Here is a 22,079-nt window from a genome sequence, read left to right as displayed (position 1 = left end):
TGTAGGCCAAAATATCTGAAGAACAACCAGTTGCCCTCTCCTAGCACAGAAAAACTAGTTTAATGTAAAACCAGTAGATCAAATAGTACAGGTACATGTATGATATTATGGAGTTTTATAACTGAGAAAGTATTCTAAATTCCCTAGAGACATTCATTCATTCATGGTTTTATACACTATTCTATAGCAGGCACTCAGACATTAATTCCAGCATGGTTTTCGTTGAGAAAGGAAAATGAACAAAACTCATATTGCAGAATTCCTAATTATCTTGTTATTAGCAACAGCTTCCAAGTTCTCTAGCCTGTCAGTACAGCTTTTCTAATATTTAATATAATTCTGCTTTCATTTATGTCTTCCTGGTAGATAGGCACTTAAGTTTAAATGAATTCTTCCTGAGTGTCAGGTTGAAAAGATTGTATTTATGCATAACAATGTTGAAAGAAGACACATTCTAACCTTTAATTATAAATCACTAGGTAGGGGTATGGGACAGAAAGGGAACATAGCTCTACTAATACCATCCTATATATACATATTCAAAAGAAATAATGTTTATACCTGGAATAACAGACAAGACACAAATCATTGGCCTGAATGAAAGCCACAAGTTCATTAACCTTAGTAATGATATAGGATAGAAAACTAAGAGTGGTAAACCCAATGGATGGAGACAGGACCACCTCTACTTCCCCCTTAGTTATGGATGTCATCTCCATTCAAGGTCTGAGAAGTAGCCTCTAGTCCACCTCCACTTCCTCCTGCCACACCTTGAGGGTGGCTTGCTGATATCAAATGCTCCTGAATTCCAAAGCTCTGATGCCAATAAGTCACAGAGGAATTCTGATCATCACTCTTTGGATCCAAAAGCTATAACCTGTATGTTCATGGAAGGCTTCACTAACCTAAAGGCCTCCAGACTTTTTGGACTACAACTCTCCCAGCACCAGCTGACATGCCAATGGTCAGAGATGGTGGGATTTGTACTCCAAAACATCTGGAGGATATCAGGTTGGGGAAGGCTGATCTATAGAAACACCTTTCATCTTCTTGGTGCCTTTGGATGTTCACCATCAATTTATTTCTCATTTAACAGTTCAGTTTATTTTATGCCTGAGGATTTCCTTCTCTCTACTGCTACCACCACCACCTATGGGGAAACTGTAGCTTCACTGGGCAGTCCCACTGATGAGGTCTCTTATTTTATGGCTAATGCTTGTATTTATAGATTTAAATAACTCTCTGCCATTATAACTCAACTCCCACAAGCTGGACATTTCCTGCCACCAGCAATTCTATAAGATGTTTAGTATGCTATGGGAACCAAAATTAGAAACCCAGGAATTATTAAACAAGTAATTTATTTAAATAATATTTTGTACACAAAGAATTACTAATACTTACTTTGAAATTTTCAAATATACTTTCTGTGGACTCAAGAGACACTGTTGCTATGGGAAACTTCTACATGCATCTTTTACCTCAGGCCAAATCTCTGAAACTCCATCTTGGCAAAATACCCTTAGAACCAGGCCCAACTATTTATTTATTTATTTATTTATTTAAATTTATTTATTTAAACAGCTTATATGCTGCCCCATTGCCCCATATCCTTCACGGAGGGTTCCCAGAGAAGGGCCTCTGTTGCCGATCTCAGGGAGCGGGAGGGCATATATGGATGCAGGTGCTCCTTTAGGTAACCTGGAATATCCTGCTGATCTGCATTAAGTTTACATGATCCAGCTGTCATCTGACCATATTTGAAGCAATTCTCTCCCACTTCAAAAAGTCACCACATAGGATTTGACAGCAACAAAACAAAACTGTGAACCTACTCAAAAGAAACATTTTGGATCAACACTAGTTATATTCAAGCATTTTTTCACATGTTCCTAACAGCAATGCAGCTCACATCCTAGCAGTGCATACTAGGTAAAAGAGTCAACAACACAAAAAGCCAATGTGCACTCTCAGATGAGCTGGGAAAATCCTGACTGGGCCACATGTGATTGCCAAGCATACAGAGCGACCAGATGGTGAGACTTAAAGAAATTGCTCCATGAAAGGCACAACACAAAGCTTAGCTAGCACCTGCTAATCTGGGCTGATTTACTGGTAATGCTTGTGTGACCTTGGACTCTTGGTGTCTCCCTGCGAGCACCTGCCCCAGTACTCTTTAAAAGAAGGAGTGAGTTGCTGGGCTGCAATGCGACTACATGTGTAGGGGTAGCAAAGTTGGACTGAGACTCAGAAGAGCCAAGTTTTAACCAACATGGCAATGAAAGATCACTTGGTAACTTCGGGCAGTCACTGACACTCAGCCTAAACTGACATTTAGTTTTTAAGAATGCATAAATAAGTAGCATTGAATTCCATGTATTTTGCTTCTGAATGTGCTGCAGTGATAATAAAATATCCTCCTGAGATTAAAATAAGATTATTTGGTTACCTTAAATGTCATAGGCAATGAACCCAAATTGATAAAGATGGGCAAAGGTTAAATTTGTTAAGGGCAACCATCATCCTTAAATCCTATGTTTCAGGATACAGTGAAACTTAATCCCAGTAGTGTTTTGACTGGCCACATATTTATGTAAATATTGATCATCTTTATGACTTCAGTGCTCTCTTTTACACATTAGCCTTCTGACTACAAGAACTCAGAGTTTTGGTAATTAATCAGTCCATCGTACAGCTTGTATTCCCCTTCAGACCCAGATCAGGTTAGTGTTCAAAATCTGCTCTCAGTGGGAAAAAGAAGAAACCATTCATATTCCTAGTGTACAGAATAAAATCCAAATAAACATTGCTAATTGAACACAAGATTTTGTTCTCCCTTTCCAAGCCATGCAGTCTATTTTTGCCCTCTAATAGTTTTCTGGCTTCATTTTATTTTTCCTTTCCTCTTGGGCATCTTCCATCATGCCCACACAGGATCCATCAGAGTATAATTTCCAGTTTTCACTTTTCTCTCTCTTTATTTGCTGCCTGCCTGAAATATTAGTATTAATTAAAATAAAATAAAAACCTCTCTGCTGCAATGTTTACCATTCCTCCTTGATCGTGCCTTTCTTCATGTTTGCCTTGACTATGGAATAACCTGGTTACAGCTCCTTTTATCAGTTGCAACAAGAGAACCTGAGCTTGTATTTTGTTATTTTTTCACACCCAGAGAGGTGGCAATTTGGACCTTTTTTCAATTACTTACCAGTCAGCCTTAAGTGCCATTTGTGAAGTCATTTTTTATTAAAGAGCTGAGAGAGCACAGGAAATCTTACCTAAAAGGCAAGCTCAACCTCTCACTTTCTTCTTATTTTGCAAAGATGACAAGGAGGAGGAAGAGGAAGAGGGGAAAGCCCCCAAAGTATGTTGCATGTTTCAAACATAGCAAGTCTACCTTGTAATAGTAACCTCTTCCATCATCTCTATCAGTTCTTGTATTTATGGCTGCATTCATTGTTCTCCTAATGCATTCACACTTGGAACAGTTGTTTCCTGCAGTGACAAGACTCCCATCTTGCCAACAGTATTCCTAGTTTTTTGGCACGAAATGAGCTTTTTGATCCAATCTCTTTTTTCCCTTACGGCAAAGGCAACATACTGAAAGGGATTATTTCACCAAATAGCTCCCCGCCTCACAGGGCTGTTGTGAGGATTAATTAATGTTTGCAAAGTGCTTTTGAGACCATGGATGAAAAGAAAAGAAAAGAAAAAAGAACAGAAACGCAAAAGCACTGTTATTATCGGTTTCCAGTTAATACAAGATTATCAATGGAATGAAAAGGTTCCCTTTAGAATTCCATGTAAAACTGGTGTAAGCAACCTTGCTGGTCCAAATAAGCTTTTTGTGGATCTTTCATTTAGTGATGAAAAGCTAAGTTTTCCTTTATTTAGTGACAACCTTGCAAGACTGCTGTGCATCACGGAAAGAATGACAGTTGTCAAAATAGCTAACTTTGAAGTTATTTTTTTCCATGCAACCTCCACAGAAAATAGAATCACTAAAGGCATGAAAGCTTTCTAATTCTTTTATGTGGACACAAACTGAACAATTGTATTATCAATGCCATATTTCTCAAAAATAGATTAGACTTTCATTTATAAACCACTTTTTCACAAAAATAGGTTGTCTAGGCAGCTTATAATATACACAATAAAACAACATCAAAACACTTTTAGGAAATCACCAGAGAGTGATACATATGATTAAAATGTACTTCAAAAATACTGTAAAATTTCACAGTAATGGATAGAATTAAAACAAAAACAATCACACTGAACATTTTGCACTGGTGTTAAAAATTCCAACATCCATAGCAATGAGTGTAACTATTTTAGAAATGTACCTCACATCTAGGAATTGTTGTCAGAGCCAGAATGACAGATATCTCAATGTGGAAGTGTTGATAACACAACTCAACAGCCACCTGAAACTCCACTTCTAGAATGGGAATAGTTGGTGCAGCTTCCTTCTTAGACCCCTGCTGAAGGATGCAGTTTCTGGATGTGATATAAATTACTATTTTTTCCTTGCACTAGAGGTCCTTCCTCCTGCTCCCACCATAGTTAATACTGCTATTTATTTCAGGGATTCTTAAGGCTGCCATATGGTTCCTATAATATAAGTTTACTCAAGTTTACTACATGCATAATACAATAACCACAAATAATAGAATAATACAGATAAAATATATCACTGGATTAAAAGTGAATCACAAAAGTCAGAGAAACCAGCAAAGAATAACTCCTTTAACATACCTTTAAAATGCTTTCAGTGCATCTGAATGGGTGAGGACAGTAAAAAATCCAGGAATTGAAAACAAAAGATATAAAATTATACTCTAAGAGTTAGCAGAATCTTTACTAAGAGCAGTTCAGTTCAAAGCAATTGTGGGTCTTCAAAGGTCCCTTAAAGGCCATACCTGCTGGGATCAACAGAACATGCCTTGGGAGTCCCACAGAACAAGGCTGCCACTGAAAGGGCCGCCTTAATACCTGCCAGTTATTCGAACTGATCTCAGTGGTGGGCCAGCAATATCAGGGCATGGACAGATTCATGTGAGTATCAGCCGTCCTTCAAACCATCCAGACTTAAACTATTAAGGTTTTAAAATTTGGAACTAAAACTCTGACTTGGGCACAGGAACACACCAAAAGTGGTGCATCTAGTGATATGGCATAATGTTCTGACTACTGAACCCTCACAAACATCTAGTTTTACCAGCCCTTCAAGGGCAATTCCACATAGAGGGCATAGCTGTAGTCTATCAGTCCATCCTGCATTAAATTTTACATAGATAACTGAGATTTTACCTATCTAGACTGGTGATAGCTTGCATTAAAGCAAAGCTGGTAAAAGGTATTTCTAGTCATTGCTGCCACCACTTCCACACACAGTGTGAGGTCTCAGAGAACCCCCAAGCTGGAAACTTGCTCCTTTATGGTTAATACAATCCCCACCCAGCACTGCTATAATCAACTATTTAGTGTGGTCATCTTCCCTTTAAGAGGGAAGAATTTACTTAGCTATATACTGTATGCTGCTGTTGGCATCATGTCCTTGCAGCAATATCTATTTGAGTATTCACATGTGGAATGATGACATCCAAGCCACTGCAGGTAATGCATGAGTTGGACCCTTATGGAACTAATGCAGCAAGAATACCCTTAATTACTACACATCTGACAGATTTGCCTGATCTTCATGGACTAGAAAGTAAGACTCGAAGGATGGAGTTTAGAGATGTTTCCTGATGAAATAGAGGGTCTAGCCTAGCAAGCCTAGCCTAGCCTAGCAAGACTGGATATACTTGGCGACACATTCAAGAAATAAGAATTATTCAAATATCAGAATGGAAGGAAAAATTGAGATAGGGTAAACAGCCTGTCTCCATTGTTCCCAGGCTCTTGTGCTGAGCTGTAAGTTAATTTAGGCAACATTTAAAAGACATAAATCTAGATGGATATTTCATTTTTACTTTAGTAGAGATGCTAGACCCTGACTCACATACTATGTGTAATTCCCACATGCCTCCAAATTCTATTGAGAAAGAAAGTGTTTTTCTATTTTATTGTATTCATACCCTGTTGTCCCCACCCCACTGGCAAGAAGCCCAAGGCAACATATGTGGTCTTCATTCCATTCTGGGCTCATAAGAACCCTGTGAAAGACATGAGGCTGAGAGTCAGTGACGGGTCCAAAGCTGCCCAGTGGGGACTGGAACCTGATCCCCTGAGTCTCATGCAGAACTCTAACTCATGCGCCGCATTAGTCTCCTTTGGTCACAAGAAGGTAAAAAACCCCAAAATATCCAGTCAAACCTGACAATTATTTATTTATTTAAAACATTTGTATGCTGTCCTTCACTATCACGTCTCAGGACGGCTTACAAAAGTAAAACCAATAATCATAAAAGCAATCAATAAAAGAGTGCCGTGCTAACATCAGGCAGCCGTATGGATCAAGTCACTTGAGGAAACTGATCAACTGTTGTGATTCCTGAACAAAATGGGAGAAGAGAGTGGTGTATTATCTGAGGATATAAAGTTTTCAATACTCCTGTTTCTAATTTCTCTTACCCTTTCAATACGAGGTGTACCGTCAAGATAAGTAAAACAAACAACCCTGGGCTACAGATTAAGTCAAGTATCAAAATTATTGAAAGCTGACCATGAAAGCTCCCTCATGCTGAACATTTGGGGGTTATCAGGATCAAAAAGCCACGGCAATATTTATCGAAAACATGGCCCACCGTGGTTTAGCCTTCATTAACTTGGTATGTATTTGAATAACTCAACAGAGCTAATGCGATCTGATTCTTTTCAGATAGTTTTTTCTTTTGACTTAGGGGGAAAAACATTTATCCTTTTGGAGAGATATGTATCAGCTGGTAAATGTTTTGAAAAGGGAAAAAATAATATAAGGCTCACACATGTGATTGGGTTCTCTGAATGCAATGATTTCAACAGGGACATGTTATGCTTTGTATGTGAAGAATCAAGAATGAACTTGTCATTTCAGTAATATGGGTAAAGCTTATTTCATATATAATAGTGCATCCTGCTGGGTGCTGGATGATACATTTTTCATAGCTTGGATAAAGAAAAACTTAAAAGGAAAAAAAGAGAAAGAGAGAGAAAATGAAAGAAAGCGTATATGTTATGATACTTAGATGTTGGGAAAGAATAGGGATAACCTTACCAAAAGGTCTAAACAATATGACTTTTATCAATACATGTATAAGCTTGTAGACAAAGATGATAACAACATGCTGTGCTAAAATTCCTATATTACAAGAACCAGTACCTGACGCATTTAAAACAAACTAGCCTTCTTCAGAGGTTTAGTATGTTAAGATATAAAGGCTTATATGAAGAGTTATGATGCAAGCATTTCAACAAACAATAGACTAAAACCATGGTGCTCTGGCCTGTAATTTAAAACATACATTTATTAATTATCAAAACAATTGTTTTAAAGCCAGCTATGATGCTTAGGCCAGTCTTCCCCAATGTGTTGCCCTACAGATGTGTTCAGTATCAGCTCTCATTATCTACAGCCTGCACAACTATTGGGCTCTCTCACTGAGGATTTTGGGACTTACAGCTTGGGAAAGGAGGCTTAAGGTAGTGAGAAATTTAGGAATGTTAAATGAGTATACATTTCTAAGACTTTTACCCTTGGTTTCTGCAGCAGACTGACTTTTACTAAGACCATGAAACTGTGTACTGTTTTACACACACACACACACACACTTTCCATAATTCAGTAAATAAACTAACACTGACAAAAAGCACATTTTCCCCAGAGGTTAAACTGTGAACATATGTGCTGGTTTGGGGGGGTATGCATTTTCTAGAGCGCAAATTTGCACTTCCGTGAATTTGTGCAACAAAATCCAGTACCATCAATGACAGAACAACAGAATTCACTTCATGTAGAAAGAATGGATTTTACAATGATGGTACATTCCTAACAGCAATTAAACATGATTTATGTTTGGATTTTCCTAGCCTGGCTGAACATGCACTGTTTATAAAAGGACCTTCTACCCAGCATAATTAGGCGTTGGAACTTTTGATGGGATCATACATGAAAATTACTCACATGTGGATAGGCTGCTGTAATATTATTTCCTTAATATGTAAAAGTCCTGCTTTTGCCCCATCTCCACTATGGATGCCTCCCGTAAATGATGCATACCTGCGATGGTATTATAATTTCCACACTTCCCCCTGCTTTCTCTGTTCCTTGATAGAAGATTCAAGGGTGGGGGATAACTGGAACTCTGTTGTGACATGGATAGCAATAGTAACAGTTCATCTTACAGACAGCATCCTTCATCCTCTTCTGAGGCAAGTGTTTTGTTTACCCACAATGAATGCTTGTGTGAATTCATTCTACCTATGCCACACACAAAGATCCAGTAATCTAGGGATAGTCATTTGAGTTTATTTTGAATGTCAAGTTAGTCACCTTCTGGTTAAACATGGAACTGCTTCACTCTTCTTTCACAATGTCTAAGAGGTACTCAGTAAACACAAAACAACTGTTTGATTGATTCCAGAAGTTGCTGTAATTTTCTAAGAATAACTGTGGGCAGCTCCATATTAATCAAGCAAAACATATGTCAAAACATCACAGAGTTGTCCACAGGAGCACTGCATTAGGAAAACACATACTAAATTGGAATGTCTCTGTTATATCTAAAACTGTTTCTTTCATGTACTTGAAAGAAAATGCTTGTTCAGAACTAGCATTTTGCCATTCTGAAAATTTGGAAGTTTGGGCACATCCTGCTTTCAATATAAGATGGAAGTTGCTGTCTTCAGGATTCTTTTGTGCTTTCCAGATCCAGAACTTAGCTTGATGTTACTTGATTTATTCGGTAAAATGTGTCCATAAGCACACCTTTCAATGGATCAAACATTCCATTCCATCAATCCATTCAATGGATCAAATTTGTTTAAATCTCATTTTAATAGACTGTTATTTGTTATATTTACACATATCCTGTACACCATTGTCAGAGCATTGTGCTAATTGAATGGCATAGAAATGGCTTAGATAAACAGACAGACAGAGAAACATGGGCCAAGACTTTTCAGCTCATTCAGACATCCTACCTACTCCTGCATTCAGGAGTCACCATTTTGTAAAGTCCTACACTGTGTCCACTGGTGTTGTAGCAATGCATAGGAGTGTTCTTCTTATAATTCCATGACAGAGAGGAAATGAAATGCTATTTCATAGCAGTAACTTATTCAGTAGAAAGAGGGTTTATTTCACAACAAAGGAATCATTGGCCAAAACCTGGTAGTTTTATACTTTCAGAATGTGATCAGGCCTGTTATATACTGCATAATCAACATTACCTTAATTACAGAAAATGACACTGTATAGTATTATTGCTATAGTTCTAATGCAATGCATTGGGCAACATGCTCACGCTGATACAGATTTTCCATCCTGATGGGTATAATGGAGCCAGTGGGAAAGTGACAAGCAAAGCAGCACACAGTCAGGGAAAGGCTGTGTCTCATACAGACTAGTATAGAAATGGAAATATGCCTTATAGAGTTTTCCATCCTCCATTGCACATGGCACCCTGCTTTTTTAATTGGACATAAAGTCAGCATGATTCTGGATTGTGGTTGACTTTTGGTTCCTTCCAGCTATTTGATTCTATGATCATTTGATGTGATTTTGAGAGAATAATTCTGAACATTAAATGACAGTTCAGTAAAAGCAGCTGGAAGTGGGGAAAGTTGTGAAGAGAACCATAAATATGGAAGGCCAGGTAACTAGACAGAAGATATCCAAAATATTTGGGACATTAGAATTCATTCAAGTTTAAAAACAAGGTTCATGCTTCCCATGAATTCCAGAAAGAGGCCCCAGGGACCACAGTTCCCGACACTGTGGAAACAACAAGAACAAACTAAAAACAATGTGGCATAATAAGGAGGAGGGCCAAGCAGAGGTGGCACATTATCAGAGCTTTTCCTTAGCCTGTCCTGATTTAATATCTTTCTAAGAAGCTTGAGGTTCCTATATAAGAAAAGGAAGGGTTGCCACATGAAATGAAGAACTGAAAAAGCAGGCAATACAGCAAAACTACCATCTGCTCAGCTTTGGAATGGGAGCATTGGAAGGCTCACCCATGCATTAGCGTTGCCACTTAATGCCATTTCTAGCACAACAGTAACAAAAAGCAAGTTAATAAAATTCATAGCTGTAGCTTACGGATATAGTGTCATCCTAGGAAAACCAACCTTTCCCCATGCTTTGGGGCTGTGCATGGAATAGTAATGCACTTTGTAAAGCAAATGGAAAGGTTTTGAGGCTATAGCACTGCAAAACAAGGCTCAGTTACTACAGCTCAGTTAGAAGATAGTGAAATGGTGTTATCAGAAAATGAACAGCCTTTGTGAGACAAGTCTTTAGATTTAGGTTCATTTTACTTAACAGTTATGCCCCCATGAAAGGTGATGTGGTCCCATCATTTACAGCAGGGGATGGTGAGGAGTGTGATGAGAGCAGATCTCCAGAAGTGTTGGACTTCACTCCTTAGAATTCCTGATCATTGGCCATGCTGGCATAGCGTTCTGGGAAATGAAGTCCAAAATATCTGGAAAGCTACATTTTGCCTGCTTCTGTTTCACAGGATCACATTGTTATGCACACACACACACACACACACACACACACACACACACACATATGGAAAGGTGGAAATGGTATAGTGGATGAATGGCATAGAAAAGGCTTGCAACTATGCCATATAATATATCAGTATTTGGCAGGTATTTGCCAATCAAATGCCTCTTTCTTCCTCTTTCCCTCCCTCCCTCTCTCTCTTCAGCATATTACAACTGCTGCATTTGTACTAAAGTTATCATGGGGCATACTGTGAGCAGCACAGTAAGGTTAATTACTTGCATGTAGAAAATGAAGGTGTTAATGGTAGCCACTGTGGTATGAATAGACCGATTTAGCAATCCACCTTACAAATGATGGCATGGCAATGCTCATTTTAAGCTGTCAGTTTGTACTGATACTTCCTTTCTCTAGTCCAGTAATAACTGCAATGCCTTTCAAACACAATATTTACTAGCAGATGGGTCATTTCAGCTTCATTTACATTATTTAATTAGAACAACAGCAAACATTGTCAGTATAAGAGATGCTCCCCACCCCCACCTCCCATCCCCAGCTTCAGCTGAAAGGGAGAATCAACAGTGGATTTTCCAGGGAAAAAGAAATGTGAGTGCCCTACATTGATTGATTTATTTTTGCTGATATGAAATATTCTGGGACTACAGACCAGTATTTTGGCCATAGTGAAATCACAATCACAGTAATCATGGTTAAGCCCATTGCAATCAGCAGGCTTCAGGGCTCTGTAAATTTGCACTGGGTTGTGGCCTTTTTCTAAGGAAAAACCTTATTAACTTAAGCTGGCAAGTTGGAATTTACAGGCTGGGATGCACACTGTAAATGCAAAATTAAGTAAGTGTTGCAAGTGGAGGCTGTTGGGTGTCTCTAACAAGCTCAGCCCTCACTGTGGTACAGTGTATAGCATACTGATATAAATGAGGATAATCTGGACTACAGCTTGCCATTCAGGCATGAGATTCATTACTCACTACCTCTTTTCCTGGACTACCACTGCTTATTTGTGTGTGTCTGCTTGTGCACATCCGTGCTGCAGGGGAATTGTTATGCTACAGACATGTAAATTGCTTTACCTTAGGTCTGAGTCTGCCTATTGGTCAAAAATGGACAATTTTGTTATTTGGGTGAGCAAACGTTTGCAAAAGTCCATAATGCTTAATCTAACTAATTGAAGTGGATGTGGCACATGGAAGATTTCGCTGAAAAATGGGACAATACGGCTGACATAAAAGTGAATTCAGTGTTAAGGTTCTTTTGTATTGCACAAATTGCAATTAAGTAGTAATTAATGTTTGGAAGTAATGTTTGAATCCTTATTGGAGGGAAACATTTTCCATCTCTTTACCTTTTTGCTTGTTCCACCCAGTTCTCCAGAGCCATTTCTAGGTGTAGGGAGGCTTTGGAGAAAGAAGGTCTCAGAGGTCCCCATCCCTGACTTCATCCACCTCCTCTTCTTCACCACCACTGATTTACTTGTCTATCTCTCCCTCCCCAGACTCTGTGTTACTGTAGCAGGCAAGGAATGGAGGGCCTACCACTCCTTTTCTTGAAGGTAACATGTGAACAGGCGGCAATGGGGACCATGATCAGGAACTGCCAGTACATCTCCTACTGAGGCACAGATCTCAGCAGGCACAGATCTCACAGTTATGATATTGGTCCTATTGATCCTATTGCTATATTGGGATTGATCCTATTGCTATCTCAGGACCAAGGTGGACACTGCATTAAATACCCAGCTGCTTATTCTATAGTGCTCTCTTCCATTGCCTGCTCCTCTCTGTTGCATCCTCACAACAATGGTTGGTTAGACTAAGAGTCAGTGATTGGCCCAACATCACTCAGTGAGCTTTTTGGCCAAGCAGGGACTAGAACTCAGGTTTCCACAGTACTTGTCCAAAACCCTAACCCCACACTGGCTCTTTTTGGCCCTCCCTCCCTTCTTCCCACAATTCCTTGCAGGTTTGCACTTTGATGTCACTTATTTCATATGATTTCATGGCATTTGTGGTATTTTGTTTCTTAGGATAACCCCATAAGCCAGTGATTATGTTAATTATCTTTTTCTCTCTGCCTCTCCCCCCTTTATTTTATAGAAAGATTCAAAACCACATTGTGGTTTAGTCAAAGCTTTTAAATACATCAAAACATGTATATACATTCTGTCAGCTACACAGATGAGTCTATAAAATATATTACTATTCCTGGCATTTCCATGTAACTGATGTGGCTAATACATTTATTTTCATCACTGCCTAGATGGCAGCTTTCCCCTTCGGATGCAAACATTGCCACAGTAAGCCACACAGCATTGCCAGGCATGCTTGAATAGAAACCCATTCCAGCTCGATGATGATGAGGACTTCTGCATTCATTTTCTATGTAGATACCACTGACTACACTTGGAAGTTGTTCTGCAGATCATGTGTTTGATACATATGGTGTCAGTGCTAGCAAATGATGGTTTCAAAATAAGGGATTATAAAACTTGCAGCAAGAATAATGAAAGACAAGAACCCCCTTCATTTGCTGAAGAAGGGTTACATGTAAGTGTGAAAAGAATTGAGGATGCACGCTTCAGCTCCACCTCCTCTGTTAAAAGTTGGGTAGCAGTAATTTTGTACTCATTATGACAGTTTCCATAGCCATGGAGCCAAGGAGGGTGTTGACCCATCCCAACTAACCATTCTAGAGTTTTCATCTCTGGGTTTTCCAATGATGTGTAGTAATATATAATTGATTTTGGGAAGACATTTGGTGATATATACAAGAGTTACCATATGACCAGATGCACTTGATGTGAAGATGGTTACTCTACCACAGTGGCTTGTTAACCACTCCTGTGCATGCAAATTGCATGCTGTCTGATCTCCCTAATTACCTTTGCTTTGTATGTCATATGGTTACCCCAGTAATCCACCCTTTCCAGGTCAGATGCCATGACAGGCCAAGCTCATGACAGTATTAGGAAAATCAGGTGGCGCACGACTGGTATGCACAGGAATAGCTAACAGGACACCATGGTTTATTACCCACCCTTGCAATGTGTGAATGGTGCCTTTGCCTAATTAATGCCATCTCTCACTACTCCTTAGCTATAGATAGCTCGATCCACATGTAGCCTTATTTCTAGTGGACCCATTAAGGAACTAACTTGAATTCTAACATTAATGGGTCTGCTCCAGATATGACCAAGTTTGAATCCAACCTTATTTCATTAAGGCGTATACTACCCTGGACATGACTAAACATTGGCAGGGAGCTAATGATTTATAACTTTATATTCTGAGATTTCATGCACTCATTCAATTTTTTTAAATAGGACAAAGAAAAAAGACCTAATAACTTATTATTCATATTTCTCTGAGTGGGGTATTGGGAAATGAAGCTTTATTTGAGGGCTCTCCTAGAGGCAGTGATGAGAAACAGTAGCTCATATTCATCTTTCCTAGAAACTAATTACTCCATGCCTTTTCTCCACCTTTCTGTCTATATCACAGGACATCAGAGTCCTCAGGTCTCTCCTAAGTTAAACCCATGTTATCTTTAATTTCGGAATAACATCTAAATAATTTTATACTTTTTTAAATAATAAGAAAACTACTTAATCATTATCGGAGAGGATTAATAATGAATTAATAATGCCTTGGTGCCATGTGACACATTTCATCCTACTAGCTCCCAAAGCACCAGCCAGCTTTTAGTAATTAACTGCATGCAGCCATGTGTGGATGGTAGAATTCACTGTCACCTAAAAGCTGCTACTGCATGGCTATATATATTTCAATTGCTGAAGGGCCCACAGTCAAGGGCACTGGACAACAAAACAGTCCCCTATTCAGTAGCTTAAAGTTTTTGTTTTAATTCTGTTTTCCTCAATCTTTGGGACTACACCTCTCAGCAAGCGCACCCAGGATAAAGGGTGGCAGATCGAAGAAGGCTGTAATTGGTAGTAGGTTGGATTCCATACACTAATAACATTACCAAGAAATTCTAAGGCTGTCGTCTTCTACCAAGCAGCCTGGGAGTAAGTCCCATTGCCCTCACTGGGTTTTCCCGTCAAGAAGACAAGTGTAAGTTTGCAATCTTGCAAGGACACAGAAGACTTAACATTAAACAAAATTGCTCTTACTCTTATCTGTCTCAAAATGGCAATGGTACTTAATGAGATCACTGAGCCCGCCAAACCTATCTGCATTTTGAGGTTCTCATCAGCAAACTAGGTGGCTACTTGTACCCCAGATTCCGCTATCAAGTTTTCTTCTAATTATACATGTTGACATACTGTGAAAAGATCAGCATATTAGCTGAATACAGCATATTAGCTGAATTCCATGATATTTTAATGCCAGACCATGAGTATTCTTGTGATAATTCAGCACTTCCTGCAAACTTCAAAATAACCACATATAAGAATGATTGTTCTCATAATGATGCTGGTGGTGATAGTGACAATGATGAAGATAGCACTTAAAACTTTGCAAAACATTTTTAAGTATAACTAACTCAGTGCAACCATCAGTGAAATAAATATGCAAAAAATATGTTTTATTTAAAGCCAATATATATTGAAAGACTAGACATGAACAGATGCATTAATGGAATTAGCAGAAAGATTTTATGTACAGCAAATTGCTGTGTTGGACTTAGAAAAGAGAAATGAAAGTAGAAATTATCCTGAATATCTTGTACATGACTAACATAATTTGTTACTGGTTTCATGGGATTAACTGGTTGGCCATGGTTCCTAGGAAAGTAAACTGAGGCTTGTTTTGCACCCAGTTCTGTGAAGCGCAAAAATGTTGAACATTGCGATTTTGATTTCATTGAGGCTGCCCCCCAGTGTGCAGGCACATGATTACAGCCTAAGCAAATCTTGACTGTGGAGAATCCATTATTTTAACTGCTTAGATCAAACCTCATGCACTGATGACACTTGATATTCGGGGAGAGGGTCTGATAGTTAGCCATTGGCCTAGGTCATCTTTTCCTGGCTGAGTTCCCTATGAGATGACCTGCAACAGCTCCCATCAGCTGTCTCCACCAGCCTCAACATCCAAACCCAACACACTCTCTTCACTGACTTTCACGAAGCAGAGATACCAGGTGGGCATGTGGCAAGAGGCAAGGAAAGGGGCGTGGCCTTTCCATCTCTCCTCCTTGAGCTTCTCCACAGGAGGCATTCATTGTGCTCTTGTGATATCTCATGTTTGTTTGTGGGGCCATGATGGTGACACCTTCCAGAGTCCCTCCTGTTTTCTAGCCTTCTTCGAGTTTGCTTTCATTTGCTTTGAGTGAAGCAAGTCAAGTGTACAATTTTAACAGCCTCATGCATTGCTGCAAATCCACAGTATGGCAGCTATAACACAGTCCCACCTTAAGGCTGGTTAACAGAATGGATAGAAAAACAGAGAAATGCAAACCGGGCAGTTGAGAAGGGGCGGTTTCATTTCCATGTAAAGGCAATAGTTTACTTTCCACAAGAAAAACCCTAAGAAGACCCCTCAGCAAAGCAGCCGCTTAAACTCCTCCTGTGGGGAAGCCCTTCATCATCTGGAAACTGGCATCCTGAGGTCCATGGTACCCTTGCAAACTGAGGCACATCAGGCAGAGGGAGGAAAAGTCAGGTGAGCGGGAATGGGGCTCCCTCTGGCTCTGGAGTGCTGCTGTTGCCTCCACCTCACCCATCCGTTGCATGCTAAGTGAGACTAACAAGGAAGCATGGTTGTTGGTGTGTGTGTGTGTGTTTGCGTGCACAGGAGCATTGTATGATGGTTACTGGGCATGTGTGATGCATTTTTCCAAGTCTTTAGTGTGGCTTGGAAGATAAGCAGAGTTTCCTCATTTATTTGCAGGAAAGCATAGAAAATTTCCAAGTTAATATAGGGAAAGCATAAGACAGCTCAGCCATATCTGCTTTATAGCCCACCAAAGTCTATAGAGCATCCGAAAACAACAACTAAGTTCAGGTTGAAACCTTTCTCTTTGTTTTATTCCAAGTTTTCTGTATGCCTTTAGCGACTCTGGAAATCATGGTGTGTTAGAGATGGTTCATTTTAATTTCAAAGGGGCTAAATGTATCAGGATTCATTTTGCAAACCAACTCATTCCATGACACAAGGGTTAAAAATGCATATAACATCTTCCTCATCTCTGACCACTAGAAATAAATGACTCTTCCTGTAACAGATCCTTATTTATTTTCAACAGAATCAATAGTTACTTGCAAGGAATTGAAATTGTAACATGAGAGTGAGATGAGACTGGAAGCATCACGCCATCCCAACTTGGGGTGGCTCTATCTGCCAGACACTGGCTTGCAGCCCATGGTGGGCTGCTGCATTGGCTGGAGCCCGACTGTTCTCTGTGGGGTGGCTTAGTCTGCAGGGGCAGGTCATGCAGAAAGCCATGGCTTGCTGTACCACTGTCCTTGACCACAATGTATCATTTGTTGTCCAGAACCTACTTTGTTTTTAATGGTTTTGACTTATAGCTTGCATTCTTTTATTTGCTTCAATTTTGTACTATTCAGTGTTTCAGAATCTGCTTGAAGGTGGAGCAATATACAAATAATGTCAATGAATGAATGAATGAGAGGATGGATACAGCCTGGTTGCTTACAATCAGCTGTAAGCCACTTGGTGAAAGTGCCACCCACTTTTCATGCTCTAGTGACTGTCCTTCCACTTACATGGAAAAAGCATTTTAGGGGTACCACACTAGTGTCCTGGGTTTTTATTTGTTTATTTTTCAGTGCCTCAAAATGTGCAATTGGGTTGTGAATTCTTAAAAACAATTCTCCAAGTGTGCACTTATGACAATCCAGTATGATCACAGGCAAGGTGAAATCGCTCATCACGGAATCAGTGCACAGTTATGAAGAATGGGTGGCGGGGGGGGGGGGGGGAATAGCCATAAGAGAAAGGAACACTCTTGTAGCACAAGCGGAATGCAATGACAATGGGGAATGGGGAAGCTAAAAGAGTAGCTGCACCAAAAGTGGGGGAGGGGGCACAGTATTTCCCTTTGACAATGTGATTCTCTTAATTTTGTGTGCTGAATGGATAATTGTCAGTGCATCCCACTCTTTCAACACTTCCTTTTTTCCAGATACTCCAGAAAAGGGATATTAACTCCCCACAACCCAATTTTTTACATATCCTTCTGCCGAAGTTACTGCAGTTTCCTGTCAGATTTTAAGGAAATCATAGAAATACATGTCCTTTAACTGCTGCAAGGGCACAAATTCCCCTTCTATTTACTTCCCAGGGCTTAATTTGGTGCAAATTTTCCATTCATGTATGCCCCAACCATTTAATTCACTTACATTTATATCTTATTTTGTTGTTACTGTTTTAAAATTGTCAGGGAACTGTAGTGGCTGCAGCAGTTAAGTAGGAACCACAGAATGGGTGAAGGAGCAAATATTTCCCCTTTCGGAAGTCCCACAAACTTGGGAAAGCTTTGAAAAGGGGGAGGGCCCTGAGAATGATCACTTCAACATTTGAATTGAGAACATGAGATCTTTACCTCAACCTTGCTGTACTTTTTTTGTCCCCTTTACTCCTTTTACCAGTGCTTTTCAGTTACAACATGGAGAATTGAGACCAAAAAAGGAGAGAACAAGCCATGGCATGTCTGATTATCTATTGGATGTACTGTGGGTTGTTCAGCAAACAACAACCCACCATAGCTTACTTTCAGGGTGGTTTAGCATGACATGCAAATCTGGCCTTATTTTTCCCCTACAACTACAGTGCCAACAGCTTGTCAGGTTACCAATTTGACCATTTTTCCAGCCAGCAAAGGCTATTCTGCATGTAAATTCAGCAATACAATACACTTCTTTGGCTAATCATCCCCTCCCCAACACTTGATTGAAGCTAATGAAGCTAATCACACAAGCACAGTTCAACGTTTCCCATTCAGCCATCTCAAAAATACTTGAATTTCATAATTGGTCTGCAGTCGAGTACATTCCACTCTCCAGATCAAAACAGAGTGAAGTATCCCTCTCTAGTCACTATCCATGAGTGAATAATGAAAGATCTCTAGCAGACGGCTGCTAGTTTTGCTGTGAAGGGACTACACATAAAATGGTTCCTTGAGTCTCAGATTTTTCTCCCTTCCTACTCAATTCCTTTATAATGAACATCAGTGAATCCCATGCAAAATGCTAATTAGTTGCAAAGGAATGCTACAGCTGAAGTTGGCGCCTCATCTCTGGGATGCAATTTACTATCATCATCTGTGCTGGAACACCCACAAGACAGGGTGGTGTAATATTGCTGGCAACACCTTACAGGCTTTTTCCCTTCAGAAGAGCTGTCAAATTATTCATTCCTGCCTTTGTAAGACACTCCCTCAAGAGGGGTTTCATGTGTGTGACCCTAATTAAAATACTGCTTCTGAACGGAACTGCCAGAAGATGTGCAGGTCTCAATTATGGCATATATTTAGATTAAATACAGAGATTTAGAATTCAAAGGAAACAAAAAGAGAAACTACCTCAGTCATGTTAATGGATGCGCCATTGCCCTTATTCTGGCACCTTGGCTCTGTTCTTCAACATTAAATATTCTGTAGGACTCATTCATTTACTAGAAGCATCTATTGAGGAAAAAAATATTTCAAGAAGATGGGGAAAGCTACTGGAAAAATCTGGAATGGCCCACTAAAGCCCAGTTCATAGGATGTTTCCTGAACTACCACAGGAAGATCGAGGTTCAAGTGGGATCATCACTGGAGCATTTTGGACAAGGCAGTTTGGGCACAGTCTTACTCACCAGGCACTTGTGAGAATGAATGAAATAATTTCATAGACTTTTGCTCCATGGGTACATGGGAGTGCCATCATGGCTGAATCACACAAATGCTGCAGAATGATACATTTCTTCATCACAACCTGCAGCTCTGACTCCTCTCAGTGAAACATCAGTGACTAAATTGAGGCTGACACTTCACATTGTACTTAAGATGGCATTGCCTAGTTTATTTCAATGAGACTATGCCACTTAAGATGTACGCATACTGTCTCAAGTGTTTTGAAGATGGTATAAGGAGGAAAATAGCTACCTACAAACTACTTACTGTGTATTGTTGCTGCCGTTGTAATCTAGAGCTTGAAAATGCTTCTGCCTTTTAAATGGTCTTATGAAGCAAGCATTAAGATCTATAGATAAATAAATAAAACAGTTTCATGGAATCCTTTTGAAAAGATATCCTTTTAGACCACACCCTCACAAAGCAGGTACCATCATGTCAATACAGAAGCACTTTTCACTTGTTCTTCTGAATGTGTGAAGGCTGAAACTGAGCCTGAGGGTATGTATATTGGCCATACCCCAGTGCCACAGTATGACCTGGTTGCACACTTAGTTCCCCAGCCTTGCTGCATTAAATGGCTATGTCTACAGAGAAGCAGAAGTCTCAGTGCAGTCGCGAACCCTGATAAAACAGGGTTCTGTATCTTACTGAGAGTTCTGCAGTGTAAGTCATGCAACAGCTCTCGAGCTTGCTGCTCAGCGTGAGAAGGCTGAGGTCTGTTAAGGTGGAGCAAGTGTGGATGAAGGCAAAGAAGGTGGGCTGGGAGCACACAGTCCTGTCACCCTGCACACGGTGAATCTTCATGCTTTAGGAGAGTGCCTGCCGAGGACTTGAATCACAAGGAAAACTAGCCATCACAAAATATCAACAGCAGCATAAAGAACAGCAGTAAGAATTAAGAATGATAAAGAAGCAGCAGCAAAATGATGATGACAAAAGTAGACTCTGCATTGATAAACATGATTATTCAGAACTAGATCATTTAAGAGCATCAAAAAAGTCAGAATAAATGCCGGTTTAATGCACATTTGACAACATGCAGTGATAAGTCCATAGAAACCTCTCTTGAAGAGCATTCCTTACATGTGGGGCCCTTGCTGAAAAGGCCATCTTCTTTGGTCTACCTACCTAGCTGCTCACACTGAAGGGAACACAGTAATGTCCCAAAGTCAAAACCAGTACTTTGAATTGGGCCTGGAAATGCGCCCACCCTCAGAGCAACTGGAACAATATTGGTGCTTCATGCTGAAGCTACTCTCTTTCTCTCTAATACACAGGTGACTGGATTATGCACCTGTTAAATATTCTTAACCATCTTGATATGTCTATCTGTTTGTATGCAGGCTATTTCTACACTGCCCAATAGCCAAAGATCCCTCAGTAGTTCAAAACAGCAGAAGTAGCAGTTCAAAAATATGCAATTCTGGAACATAAAATAGTAAGTTCTTTGTTAATTGAAACCCTTTTGAGTTAATACATGCATTAGAATGCCAGTAAATAACTAAGGTGATGGTCAGATCAGTTCCTCAAATATTTCTTCATCTAGTCTGGCATTCTCTAACACTGGCCAGTCAGAATTTGCTGAGAATGTCATAAGCAGGACATTATAAACACTGGTACCCAATGTTACCTTCTCCCAGCATCCAGCTAATGAGTCCCACCAAGGAGTTCCATGATACACAAGCATGGAATCTGAGGATGCTTCATCATCCATGCTAGAACACTCACCAGATGAGGAGTTCCCAGTCCCAAAATTCCATGTTTGTGTAAGACAGGATGAATGATATGGTTGGAATCAAAGTTAACAAACATAGTTTGCAAGCCATGCAGGAAGATGCATCATACACTGCTGCCTACCTGAAACTAAGCTCTTACTATGGAATTACAATCTACAGGCAGTGTGACAGAAAGACCTGCTCCATACTCAATGCTTCCATAGCAATGTCAGCCAAAATCATTGTGTGCACTGTTGCACTTCCATATATAGATGCCGTACTGCCAGAACTCCTAAATCCTCTCTGATAGGAAATTATACCTTGAACATTCTTCATTCGGTTTTACAGACAGTCATGTGCCCAGTAGCTCTTGGGTGTAGCCCAGATGTTTTGCTGTCAACAGCAGCTGCTACATGCTAGCACACAGCAAGTGTTTCCTTCAAGGAGATGCAACATGACATGTGCTTCAGGTTACACTGCATCACATGAGACCATAGCCTAATGAAACTCAAGCAGAAAAAGAGTACTTTAAAAAGCTGCATCTTTTTCCTTAGAAAAAAAGAACATTTTGTGCTCACATCCATACACACACATGACTATACTACAAGCAGTTATATGAAAATTATCAGATGTTTATACACATCATTAGTTAATACTATTAATTTAAAAATAATATTGCCTGTGCTTATGCAGGCAACAGGAAAAGAACAATTTTATCATCTTCAGAAATATTTTGCCATTTAAATCCACTTTAAAAGGCAATCAGGCAAATTTATGGCAGGTAAAGTTTCCGGGGGCTACTTAGCCATGATGTTGATATATACTTCTCTGTGAGATCTGAACTGGTCACTGGATGCAGT

This window comes from Varanus komodoensis, unplaced genomic scaffold (assembly GCF_004798865.1).
Source record: "Varanus komodoensis strain SLA01 unplaced genomic scaffold, ASM479886v1 scaffold24, whole genome shotgun sequence".
Classification (NCBI taxonomy): Eukaryota; Metazoa; Chordata; class Lepidosauria; order Squamata; family Varanidae; genus Varanus; species Varanus komodoensis.
This window is presented reverse-complemented; position numbering follows the sequence as displayed.